Here is a 13605-nt window from a genome sequence, read left to right as displayed (position 1 = left end):
CAGAGAAATTAAGTCCTTTCTTTGGAAAACTTGGCTGAAACAATACATTGTCCCTCAACAATTTTAATTAATTAGGAAAAAGAACTATGCCACAGTCAAACATACCAACATAGTGATGCTAGCTCTTGTTGCTTTGTAAATGCACATCACAGAAAGTCTAACTGCAGAGTAGCAGACAATAGCTTTAGTATTCATTATTAATCAATTAAAGAGTTTCTGTAATGTCATTTGTGCCATCTGTGCTTTGGTTTGGAAATACTGTATTTCCTAGTGTATTAATTGTTTTTAGAAATAGTTTGGTGGCATTTCTAAATAACATATTTGAATAATTTTTGGGGGTTTTTTTATGAAAGTATTGGATTCATGATGACAAAGTCTAAAGTAATACAGAATTAATTTAAGCAAATTGATTAGGATCAGTATTTAGCTGAAAAATCCGAGAGAAAGAATTCTGCTACATTTGTAACAGCTGCTTAGAAGGAACAATGAATGTGTTCAATCCAGTGATATCTCATGGTGAAAAGTGAGAATAGCTGTCTAACAAAAGTATGAATACTAAACAGAATTTAAAAAGTAATAATAATAAATAAAAAATATTTCAGTGATGTAATAATCACCTTTATGGATAAATGAAAGAAACAGCACATGGAGAAATTTTTAATGTTTTTTTAATGTAGGTTTTTTTAATGTAGGTTTTTATTTTTACTCTCCCCTTCCCCTTCTAGGAGCAGCTGCCGTCAGTGCATGCCTGTTCTGGTGTGAGACTTCTTCCAAAACTTGGAAAGCAACAAAAAATAGGCACATCTTGTACATCAAGACATATTTAAGTCTGCCTCTGTGGCTTCATCTTTTCCCAGCTTTCCTGTCCTAGTCTAATAACAGCATCACAGCAGTACCCAGCAGGAGCTGGAGGAGGTTTGAGTATGTGCCACCAACCACCATGCCCCATCTCTGATACTGAATGTATCAGTGGCAACGTGAAGCCATCCTCACTACTGCAGGTCTTTTTCTGTTGTAAATTGAATCTTTGAAGGCCCAAATCTTACCCAGATGAATTCAGGAGTTTATGCTGATGACCCAAAATTCCTCTTGTCATTGCTTCTAGAGATCACCTCCAGATGGTCATCCTGGAGATAACTTCAGGAAGTCTCTTATCAGCCTTCACCCTAGAGCCTAGTGGAAGACTTCAACACTCACAGAATAGGATGCATTCAAAAAGTAATGTAAATTATGTAATTCAAATTTTCTAGTTCTGGGGAGCACACCTAAAGACAAGTATCCCATGTGCATCTGCCCTTACTCATTGCAGTCTGAGTCCAAATTCCTATGTTCTTCCCTCAGTCAAGAGTCTATGGTATTTTTAAGACAGTTTGATTACTACTCCAGGAGGCATCAGCTCTCTTAGAGGCTTATTTATGGACAATGGGTTTTGAATCATCACTCTCCTGTCTTGCCTCCCCCCCTCCCACGTAAGGCAAACTTTTCTTTAGCTCCTTCTGCTACCTGTAAACCCTACAACCTCACCTGTTCAGAGATGCTATCTGTATTACTGGCAGTAAATTATCACAGAAGTAATTATTTAAGATCACCTTTCTATGATGTGCTATGGACACTACTGTAGCCTATGTAGTAAGTACTGAAACAGAGAAAAGTAAGGCAATACAAGCAAAGTGTACATATTTTTTCCACAACCTAAAGGTCTCCAGCTAAATTGCACATTTTGGCCTTGGTTTAGTTGCTTACATGCAAAGATCTGGTGCCATTTAACATGAAATATCTCCTCTGGCCTCTACATTCAGCTTCTGAAGAACATACCCCAGCTGCAGAGGGTGTGAAATGTGGTGCTGTTGTATCTGTCACCTCTGTGGATGCCTCAGGTAACCCAAGTCACCTGAAATAGCATTTGATATCTACATTCTGGTAACCACATTGACTCCCTGTCACATTAGTCAGGTTTGCAACTCAGTTGCTTAACTGCATGTAATGAAATTTAAAATAAACAAAAGATATTTTGGTTGCCACTGCAGAAGACAGGAAGACTTTCATAGGTCATGTGTCACTTCTGTCATCCCCATGTCACAGGGGCCCAGTAGTATGAGGTGGATGGATTCAATCTTAATTAGGTAATCAAGCCCACACTATTTTGCAAGTGTTCTAAAGTAACTCTTCCAAGCAATTTTATGAGGAGAATTCTCCGCTTCATGAGAAAAAATATTTTCTGACAAAAGGTTTGGACGCCATAGGATGCCCAAAGAGAAAGGTGAGCTACAGAAAGGTTAGTAGGGCTTCTGCTGAGAGGGCTTCTTCTGTCTATTTCTACTTATATACCATGTATTTTCTATCAGTTATGTCTGACTCCCACCTGCCTTTCTAAAAATGAATCCTGTTAAATGTCATGTCTTCTCAGACTGCACTGCACTTCAGCAGTGAACAAACCAAGTTTGTTACTGATGTCATACGTTGGTAGTGGTAAGAGGTTAAGCTGCTTTCACATGTAGGGTGTGAAAGGAAATTCTACATTAAAGGAACTTTATTAAGTTGGACTAAATGAGTCTCTTCATAAATAATTCCTAGCTCTATGGTAAAGGGATCCTCCACAGTGATTACACCATCCTGCAATTAAATATGTTTACAATATGTTTTTTCCTTAGATCTGCTAATGAGCTCCATACTGCCTCAATGGAATTTGAATCCATGGCTCTCCAAGTCTTTCTTCTGCATCACTATTTCTAGAAAACCACAACCTTCTCTATTAATATGCCTCCTCAAAAATTAGGAGCATTAAAGCTTCACTAAGACCATGCATTAGCCTTCACTGCTGCTCTTCTCCAGCTTAGTCTTGTCCTCCCAAGACTGTCAATAAAATTGTGCATTTGAGTACGGAGGGGAAAGGAAAGTAAAAGATTTTTTCTATTATTCGTCTGCGAGAAAACCCATGAAATAAAGAATGAAAAGTGTTCTGGGATGAATATTATCATTCCAAGTCATAAGATTCCCACTAATTGTAATGATAGCAGAGGTGAATTGGGCATTTTTTTTAAATCACACTCTCAATAACATGATACATGTACAAATAGTTACAGGGCTATTAACTAGATGCTATTAACTGATGGTAGAAAAGGGAGTCTGGACATATCACAATCCTTTTCTTCTGCACTCTAAATCTCTATGTGAAATGTGATGAACCACATTCTTCGCACAGTAGCAAATTTGCACCTTGGATTGGAAATAACTCAGTTTATCTCGGGCAGTGCTAATGTGGGAAAATTAGGCTTACATTCTTGACAGCAGTACTTTCTTCTAGGTAACAGGATGAAATTGTTTCAGATGCCAGTAACACATGGTGAGTCCCCATCATGTATTTTTCAGCAAATCCAACTAATTAGGAACTAATTACTGATTGTGGTAGCACAGTAAGATCAGGTTCTGATAAACTTTCACCTTTGTAGCTGTGAAGATTCTGCAATTAAGCCTTATTTTCTCAAATGCTAACAATGTCTAAAGGAAGAGCTGGGAAAAACATCAAGATGATTCTATCACCTCCATAAAAAGACATTTTCATTCACCCATGCCAAAACAAGATTAATCTCCTTTTTTTTTTCTTCCTTTTTTTCCTTTTTCACCCTATTTAAAGTAAAATTCTACAAAGCTAAACTGAGTGACTATTTAACAGTTTACCCCAGTTATGGGATGTTGTTATTTCCTTAACATGCTTCTGCTGTGTCCCATCCCACCCTCCACTTCCCTCCTCACAGTCTCCCACTGTTGCCCTTGCACTAAGCATTCTGGGATAGGACCTTCATGGAAGTTTCATTCTCTGGTTATAAGACCCAGCAGAGAGGAAGTGCTGGTGCATTATTAGATTCCTGAAAGATACAAGCTACAAATAACCTCATAAGGCCCTACAGTGCTAAACTCAAAGTTTGACACAATATTACTTGAAGAATTTATTGAGCAAATAAGACAGGTGCAAAATATGCATCACAGTTTGCTGTATGACTGAGGCAAATGACAATTTAATTTTAGATTTTAATTCTATGTGACTTTATTCAAAGAGGGAATGAGCTAATCTGGGAAAAGTGGGATGTGAAGATTTCTCAGTTCTCCTTGTTAGTGAAATGCTCACAGCTGATGAAAGTGAAATAGTTGTAGATTGTATCCATACATGTGATACAGATCTGGTCAAGTAAAAGTCCTGCCTTTGTGCCTCTCATACATGTTTATTTGACTCCTACATGCAAACACTGACAATATCTTGCAGCCTCCTCCTTGCAGATATTGGGAAAATACATGCTCTCCTCAAGAGAGGATGGCCTCCATTGTGTACATCCAATAGAATACATATCAGGAGGCTTCACACACATCTTAGCGAAAGGTTTAGAAGTTGCAAGACACGTTCGTACAGCATTAGGGCTTTGTTTTTCCCCAGTTATGTATAATTGCAGTGCCATCTTTTACAATGCTCCCCAGCAATGCAGAAACCACAGCTAGGTAAAGTCTCTGAACCTCAGGAAGGCTCTGAGAGGCTGGCACTACACATTCAGTTCTCTATGTGCTTTATAGGAGGTGATCAGTCAGGTGCCAGGTCCTGGGCGTTGCACAGCCACTACAAAATTTACAGAGGAAGTTCATGTCCTCTCCTGAGCCTACAGATCCTACAGGAGGAGAGGAGTATTGATAGCCTTCCAGGTGATGCTTCAGCTTCCTTCACTGGCAAGACAGTGTGCCCAGAGGGGTGCTCTGATACACTGCTTTGGGAATGGGAGCTGACATTTCTATTCCAAACTTAAAAGCATTTCAAATAAGTGAACCGTGTCCCAACTTTTCTCAGGACCACGATCTTCAGGGAATGCTCACCATAAAGGACCAATCCCTTTAATAAATAAGGATGTTCTTTCAGAATGGGTCCAGATGGATTGCTAGAATATTCTATTATTCATAAACATGAAAAAAGGAGGAGAAATCTCAGCATGAGGATACTCACGAGAAATCCGATTGCTTTGTTTCTTCATTTTAACATGTAGTGCCTACCTAGTTGTCTGAAAGTCTTGGGGAAACAGCTGGATTTATTTAATTCTATCAGTGAAAACATTTTGGGACATTTGGGTTCTTCTCATGAAATGAACAGAACCTGGAAAGAAATCCCAACAGTAAGTGACCAAAAAGCACAAGGAAGTTTCTTTTCTCTTGGTGCATTACTCTTTTGCTTCGGAAACTGTAGGATGAAATACATTCCCAACATATATTATTAGTAGATTAAATTTAGTTTCTGCTATTACTTTCAAAGGATTTGGTGAATAGACAGCAGCATTAGTATTATCTAATCCTTCACTCAAACCTAGGACTCAAAGATTAACAGCTGCAAATTTTGTAACATTTCTAATTCAGGGATAAATTGTATTTTCTTGAATTGGATAGGTAGGTAATGTCCTAAAGTTATTTAATTCTTAGGAACCATTGACTTTACTGGAAGAGACTAAGAACTTATGACCATTAAAAGATGAAATTAGATGAAAAAAATACCCCTGATGAGAAAAATAGGATAAGAATCTCCTTTCCAAGGAGGGACAGAGCTTTGAGTCCTGCAGTGAGGCAACAGTCCTGTTTGGTTTTATTCTATTATCTCATCTGCTTTCATTACTGACAATAATTTTGCATGATGGCACAGCTTCCACAAAAGCATCCTGTAGTATTTACCTGGTGATGGGGGCACACTAGGGGGAAATGTGTTCAGAAAAGAGAAGAAAGAACCGATGGAAGGAATTTTGTATGGGAACAGATGGGAAGGTGGAATGCAGCCAATTTTTAAACAAGAAAGCACAAGCCCTATGCCTCATTCTGAAAGACAGCAAGCTCTATGTTCAGAGGATGGTTCCAAGTAACATTCTAAACAGACAAGCATATGTCTGTTAGTCTTAGGCAACATACCAAAGGTAAGTTACATTTCTGTGTTCCATCTCTATGCTATGCTTCCCTCTTCATGTGCAGTTAGCCAGCCTGTTTTGAGACACTAAATTTTACATATTCACCAGTTAGGGGAATTTAGGCACTTCGCATATTGAATTCTGTTCGAGGTGCATTTGGGTTGAGACTCTTGCTGTTTCAAAACCTTTCTTAGTTATATCCCTGAAAGTGTATAGTCTTAATTTTATAAACTGCATATGCTCTTCTTTCCATTTTACACAACTGCAGTTGGAACTCATGTTATATTACACCAACTTGATGCTAACTGGTCTGCATTTAAAAATGATCCATTTCCTTACATTTGGAAGTATAGCATGTGACATTAATAAAATAGAGTCAGTTACGTCAATTTTCTCCGGGAAGAAAGAATAGATTCGTGGTAGGATTTTGTATGTGTCTATAGAATAAACAAAATATTTTAGGAACATGAACGTGTCATTTACTAATATAAAAATAGCAAGCCATTGAAGTTAGCAGTTACTGATGCCACTGCTACTGAAGGAGGGCAAGAACCCATCAAAACTAACTTTCAGAATAGAAATATTTCTTAGATCTTTTGAAAGAGCAAAAAAGATTAATGCCTGCAATCAGATCCCTGCCTATGCATCAGGTTTATGCATAACTGGGGAAGACAAACTCATTTAAAATTAACTTCTACTCCTTCATTTCTTTACTTACATCCTTTTATTTTCCTGCAATTGAACAGTCAATAAATAAATAACAAATAACAATAATAAATAAATAAGACAAATAACAATATTTTGTCCACAATCATGATTTGATTCTTTTATCTGCCAATTTTATTTTCATGCAAGAATACTGGTCCAACTCAGATCACCCATGCAAAATTGTTCTGCCCTCTCCAAACCACAAATCTTAAGATTATGAGAAACATCAATGTAAGGAGGTATAGAAAGAAGGATAAATCAAGTAATTCCCTGTTTGAAATTTCTATTTTTACTAATTGTTCTTCCTTTCCCATAACTATGGCCTCTCTTCTGTTTTAGCCTTCACCTCACCTCCATTTCAATTTCCCCATCTGTCTAGTAGTGCTTTTATTTTATATTTTATTTATATGCTTTCTTTTGTCTGTTGTGTAATTATTTCTCTCTTGTAAAAATAAAGACATACAGCTACACAATTTAAAAAATTATTTTCTTACTGCTGTCACAACTCAGAGCACCTTTCTCTGGGCTTTCTGTATATTCCATTTCTATGCCTTTATCATCAAATTGATTCCCAAAGTATGACTGAAGCCTTACCTCTTTTTTTTTTTTAATCACATTTACTTTATGATCAGTTATAACCCTTCTGAGAGTAGTTTGGTTTTGATCCCAAGTGCTAGTCACAAATACCTTTGTGCCAGATCAGGGTCTCTGTTCAAGGAAGTCTATGCCAGCATCTAATTTTAAGTTACACTAAAAGATTAGCTATACCAAGACACATTTTCTACCCATACATTTAGTATATTTGCTGACCAACAATCCCTGTTTTTTGAATGATTACTCTGTGTTTTAGACCTATCTTATCTCTATGGACTGAAAGGGGTAAAAAGCACTCCTTTCCTTGGGCAAAAATTAAATGGTCTTAGACATCTTCAAAAGGCAGCAATATTTGAATATAAATACTACCAATAACACTTAGCAATAGGATTAGACTACTCCAGACACTTTCATCTTTCTCATTTTGGCCACCATTTACTTCTGCACATTAGAACACCCTCTGTGATTGCACTTGTCCCTGGCCAATCACAAAAACAGGGCTTTTTTCAGCCACACTTTCTTTGTTCTTTCACTCATACCAAAAAAAAGGGATAAACAACACCAACTTGAATCAGCTTTTATTTGACCACAGGAGACACATATTTTTTTCCAAGGGTAGACTATGCTCTTCTACCATCTGAGATCCTCAAGCAACAGCTGGCTAAGAAAACAGCCAGGCCATAAAGCAGCCACAGAATTCTTCATCTCCAGGGTTAATTTCAGCTAATGTTCTCTCAGTTGTGAAGTAGTACTGAAACAGTCACAGGCAAAGGTTGCTTATCATGTGACAGTTTAACAGATTTCTTTCAATTTAGGTATAAAATAGCAGGTACAAATATTCCACACTCAAACAACAGCAGTTGTCAGGCCCCACACATGCACTAGATTGGATCATGGCAGAGAAGGAAATAAATCCACATTCTTCAGATCATAAATCAGTCAGACTGGCTGACAGGATGCCCACAGGACTGGGTTATTCTCCAGCTGCCCCATGACGAGATTCCCCTGGTGCATTCAGCACTGTGAGAACCAAGATGCTGGTCTGATTCAATTGGATCTTCTTGTATTATGCTTCAAACTGTTGAATATGGATATCTCATGGCATTAAAACATACACAGTTCCATTATTCTGTTCCTATAAAGCTCTTCCCTTGACAGATCAATACCTTTCCCAGCGCATATTTTATTTCTGAAATAATTTTTTAAAAAATTAAATCCACTTCTAAACAACTTGCCTGCGCACACATTTGAGAAAGACAAACTCATAATATTTCATGCTTATTTTTGGATCTATATTAAAAAAACACCATCCTACTGGTGTTTTGCTTTAAAATAAGGGGAAAACCCTATAAAAAGATCAGATCTGAGGTACAAGATAACACAGACAATTTCGAACATAAATGCTAGTTATTAGATGTCATGTAGAGTCAGGAGTTGCCATGGAATCCATTTGCTTCTAAACCAGCTCCTCCTGCTGGAATACTTTCTCATTATTATTTCTTTCAGTCGCACAAAAGGAGCTGGCTTATAGCAGAAATGTTACTTAAGTGTAAAGTTTCTACTGTGACTGCAATAAGACATGAAATTAAAATCTAAATTTAAATCTGTATTTCTTTTTCAAGTGTAAAGCAACATTACTGTGGTCAGAAGAACTAAGTCATTGTAGACTTTTTATAGATTCAGTAAAGCAGAGAAAACAAATTTTAGCTAAAGCTTTCCTTTCAGCTGTCTTCCCATAAGTGAAAATAAGTGTCATATCTGAAGTCTACTGTTTACATTTTTCCTACATTATTCTCCCATTATGCTTAACTTTTAACATTTCATACTGGTTATTCTACACAACAGCAGCTTCATTACCAGCTTAATTACTGATGTCCTGGGATACAGAACAGTGTGTGCATGCTGGACACAGGGTTTATTAGGCCAATGTACTTACTTGTTGTGATGTCTGTTTCAATAGATTTCAAAAGAAAAAATGTGATCATGCCTTCAAACTCTTGACACGCCAATTATTGGGTTTCAATTCTTTTGTATACAATATACTGCAGCAAGGCTGGAGGACAATACTGGAAAGCAACCAGCAATATTGGAAAACTATGCCAGTGATTTGTAGCTTGGCATGTTAATACTTATTATTAATATTATTGTTTACTATAGACATTGACTAGCATTGCATCTGGAAGCCCTAAACAGAAATAAGACCCTATTGTGATCGGCACTGTATGGAGATACACACAGCCCTTGCCTCCAAGAGCTTATATTGTACGGTCCCGGCCTTGTAAACTGATCTGGGCAGAATCATTCTTGCACCCCTGTGGAGCCCCCCAGCCCTCCAAGGCGGGCAGAGCTTCCTGCTCAATCTTCCTATATGGAAAATGGCTGGCAAGCTCTGGGTGCAGGGAGCCTTTACCTTACAATCTGTTCCACTCCCACCCTTTAGCAGCTGAACTATACCCGAACTTAGGCAAGTCAAACATCTCATGGAACTTTGGGCCCTTATTCACATCTCTCCAACTCAAAAAATGTGCTCCTAGGGAGTCAAAGGGAGCTCTGTACCAGGCAACAGCCTTCCTTCTCCAACCCTGTGCTTTCTAAGGTTCCATAATGGCAGACAAGCTCATGGAGAGGACTGTGGCATCTCTCAGGAAGGTCCCCAAGTGCATGACAGGTTCTTAGACAGGCACTACCCTTAGAAAAGCAAAATATAGACAAGACCATTAGAGACAGAAAATCCTTTGCCCTAGAGGGAAAGCAGAAGGGCCATTGCAACCCTCTAATGAATAGATGCAGCCCAATGTCAGTAAACAACAAGGGCTGGGCTGTGTGCTGGGAGAGGGAACCACAAGCTAAGTGTGACAGCCAGGACGTTCCTCACACGCCAGGGCCCGCCCCACATTACCTGAATGAGGAGAATAGGGCTGGCACAGGGGTGGCAGCCAGGCTGAGGCCAGAGCCGCAGTCACCAGGTGAGTCCATGGCAGTAGGGCAGGGCCAAGGTCGAGGTGGGAAGTCTGTCTGTGGGCCAGGGTTTAGAACAGCGCAGTGCCTAGTGAGGTACAGGCACAGCTGCAGGGGCACTGGGCACAAAAACCCCTCTGGCCTGGCTCAGGCAAGCACTGAGGGTGCAGCAGGGAGCTGCCAGGTGAGGCTGGTCAGGGCTGCACTCAGGAACCTCACACCCAGGGTATTCTCCTCACTCTCTGACAAGTGGTTGGGCTGTGCAATGCACCAGGAGCACTTTGTGCTGAAGCCAAAATTAAAACCTGACTCCAGAATATCCTAAGACTTTGGCACGTTGCAAAAATATGTCATTGACATCACTAAGTTACTGCCAGAGCAAAGAAATGCTAATTCCTGTTTTATCTATCAGCTAAGTCTTATAGTAATTACACAGAGCAAGCAAGTCCTGAAACTTCCTCCAGCTGCAAGTAGTGAACACTCCTCAGGAGAGGTGCTGTGGGGAAACTCCTTTGAATGGGCTCTGGCTTCAGCTGGGTACATCCAGCCATCACACTATCAGTGAATAATAGTCAGAAATCAGGGTTTAGATGAAACATTTCAACAATGAGGCAAAACCTAAATAAAAAAAATATTAATCACAGGCATATGTCAAGCTTTGGGAACACCCTTTCCCTCAGCAACAGATTTAGCATAGTCTGAAACAGTCTGCAAGCTGGACTCATGCTTACAAGTCTGGTGCTGTTTCCCTATGCCCCCACCCAATATAAGCAATTGATCTCACTCAAAGACATCATCTCCTCTACATTATTTCTGAAGGCATCTATTCACCACGTGGGGAACACAGAGGAGAGTAGTGACAGGCTTGCAAAATGACCAAATAATTCAGAAAAGAGAGGTTGTTCCCAGCATAGCATGCAATGCTCATAAAAACAATTAAACTTGCAACCACAAATGGGTATGAGACTAAAACAAGAAAAGATCCTGTTAAAACCCATGCAGGGAATGCTCCCCACCTTGCCTTTCAACAGAGCTATAAGCACCATAATGATTAGGATATACACCAAGTGGAACAGGCACCAGCTCCAGAGCTGTCAGGCAGCCTCACTCTGCATCCCTCCTTTTTTGGTCTGATCAAGCCTATTCTCTGAAGCAATAGGAGGCTGAAGACAAGAGTTTCAGAGCAGCAGAAGGGGGTGGTTCCTCTTGCTATTGATTTCATCTGAAACGGGCATGTGTTATTTCAAAGCGAAGTGTGTCCTCAAGGCGGGTTAAGCTGCTCTCCTCCACTGAAACAAAGCAGTGGTACAAGTCTATTTGTGACCTGTTAATTATCAGGTTGATAGTAAGAACAGACTGTGGAACGGATCCCACTATTTTAAGCATTATTCTTTGGGGTGCTGAAATTTAAACAGGCTTCTGCTGACAGATTCCCCCCCGACTAATGAAATAACTTCTTTGCTAATCAAAGCCAGGCCTTGGGAAAGGAGGGTTCAGTGATAGCCAGGGTACAGAGGAAGCCTGACACAGCTCCAGCTCCATCAGCATACGTGAACAAGTGCAGGTCCCACACTGTACCAGAGGCCTGGGGCAGCCCAGCCTCCCCACGAGGGTTCCCAGTGCCATGAGGCAGCTCCCCTGGCTTGCCTGCCATCGGCCGGTACTGGGCAAAGCCCCCACGAGGACTCTCCTCGTTGAAATCCAACCTGGCACACCAAAACAGATAAAACAAGGCAAAAAGGATGCTTCCTCTTCATCGCCCCCTGCAAAGCTCAGACCCCCTCTCCTTTAGACGTGAGGAGGGCTGGTTCGACCCCAAGCAGGTGAAACCACAAACATGAGGGAAGGGGGGAGGGGGGACAAGCACCGGTGGTCGACAACGTGCGGGCCCCTCCCCTGGCCTCGCCGGGCTCCCTCGCAGGTGAGGGGACAGTGCCTGTGGCGGCACAGGGACAGTGCCCATGGCGGCACAGAGACGGTGCCGGTGGCGGCACAGGGACAGTGCCTGTGGCGGCGCAGGGACGGTGCCTATGGCGGCACAGGGACGGTGTCTGTGGCAGCGGGACAGTGCCTATGGCGGCACAGGGACGGTGCCGGTGGCGGCACAGGGACGGTGCCTGTGGCGGCACAGGGACGGTGCCTGTGGCGGTGGGACGGTGCCGGTGGCGGCACAGCGACAGCGCCTGTAGCGGCACAGGGACGGTGCCTATGGCGGCACAGGGACGGTGCCCGTGGCGGCACAGGGACGGTGCCCGTGGCGGCACAGGGACGGTGCCTGTGGCGGCACAGGGACGGTGCCGGTGGCGGCACAGGGACGGTGCCTGTGGCAGCGGGACAGTGCCTATGGCGGCACAGGGACGGTGCCTGTGGCGGCACAGGGCCAGCGCCGGGTCGCCGCAGCGCGGCGCGTGCCCGCCGTGAGGGGCCGCGGGCGGGGAGCTCCGCGGGGAGCGCGCTCGTGCCGGGGCTGGCGCGTGGGGCGCGCGGGGCGCTGCGGGTCCCGCGGCCGCGGGAGGGCAGGGGCGGAGGGCAGGGAAAGGGAAAGGGAAAGGGAAAGGGAAAGGGAAAGGGAAAGGGAAAGGGAAAGGGAAAGGGAGCGGAGCGCGGGGAGGCCGCTGCCGAGCCCCCAGAGAGCCCGCAGCCGAACAAAGCCCTCGGCCGCCGGGAAGCCTCCCTCGAAACGCTGCAGGGGCTCGGCGGGGCGGGAGCGCACGGGCACCCCGGCCCTGCCCTCCCGCGAGGGAGCGGCGGCGGACCCGGGACCCGGCTGGCTGCGTCCCCGGCTGCTGCCGCCACCGGCCCTCGGGCCCCCGTCTCCTCCAGGAGGAGGGAGAGGAATAGCGCCGTGGGGACCTGAAGGGGAGAGGGATCCCACGGGAGGCGAGCCTTGCGTGGGGGTGGGCTCCAGGCGGCGCCGCAGGCCCCGAGGGGCGCTGTGAGGGAGCGCGGTGCGGGTCTCGGCTCCGCCTCCGGCCGTGGGGAGTCCGGAGCAGGTGAGGAGGGGCCGGGACAGCCCGGACCGCCGGTACCGTCCCGGAGCAGGAGGGAAAGAAGGCGCACCGGTGCAGCAGAAAGCACTGTCAGAGCTAGGCAGGATGTCTGTGAAAGCACAGGGAGGGCAGGAAGCACTTTCTGAAGTTTGTAATTTCATCGGAGTTCCAGTCCCGGGTCGTTACCGAACCTCTCATCCTTGACAAGGGCATTTCAGCTCGTTTCGGGCGTTCAGTATACCAGGCTCCTTTGGAAATGCAGAAGATGAGAAAAAATGTCCCTTGGGATAACTGTTACTAGCCATGAAGTAGATTTTTTAGCGTTTCTTTATATTTAGTTTATGTTTTCATTCGCTGTTCCGTGTCACAGTAAGATAGCTTGACTTCCAATCATTAGCAAGAGTGTGTTCAATAAGATAAGGGCTAAAAGG

This window comes from Agelaius tricolor, unplaced genomic scaffold, assembly GCF_023055355.1.
Source record: "Agelaius tricolor isolate 1412-34295 unplaced genomic scaffold, bAgeTri1.0.p SCAF_1, whole genome shotgun sequence".
Classification (NCBI taxonomy): Eukaryota; Metazoa; Chordata; class Aves; order Passeriformes; family Icteridae; genus Agelaius; species Agelaius tricolor.
This window is presented reverse-complemented; position numbering follows the sequence as displayed.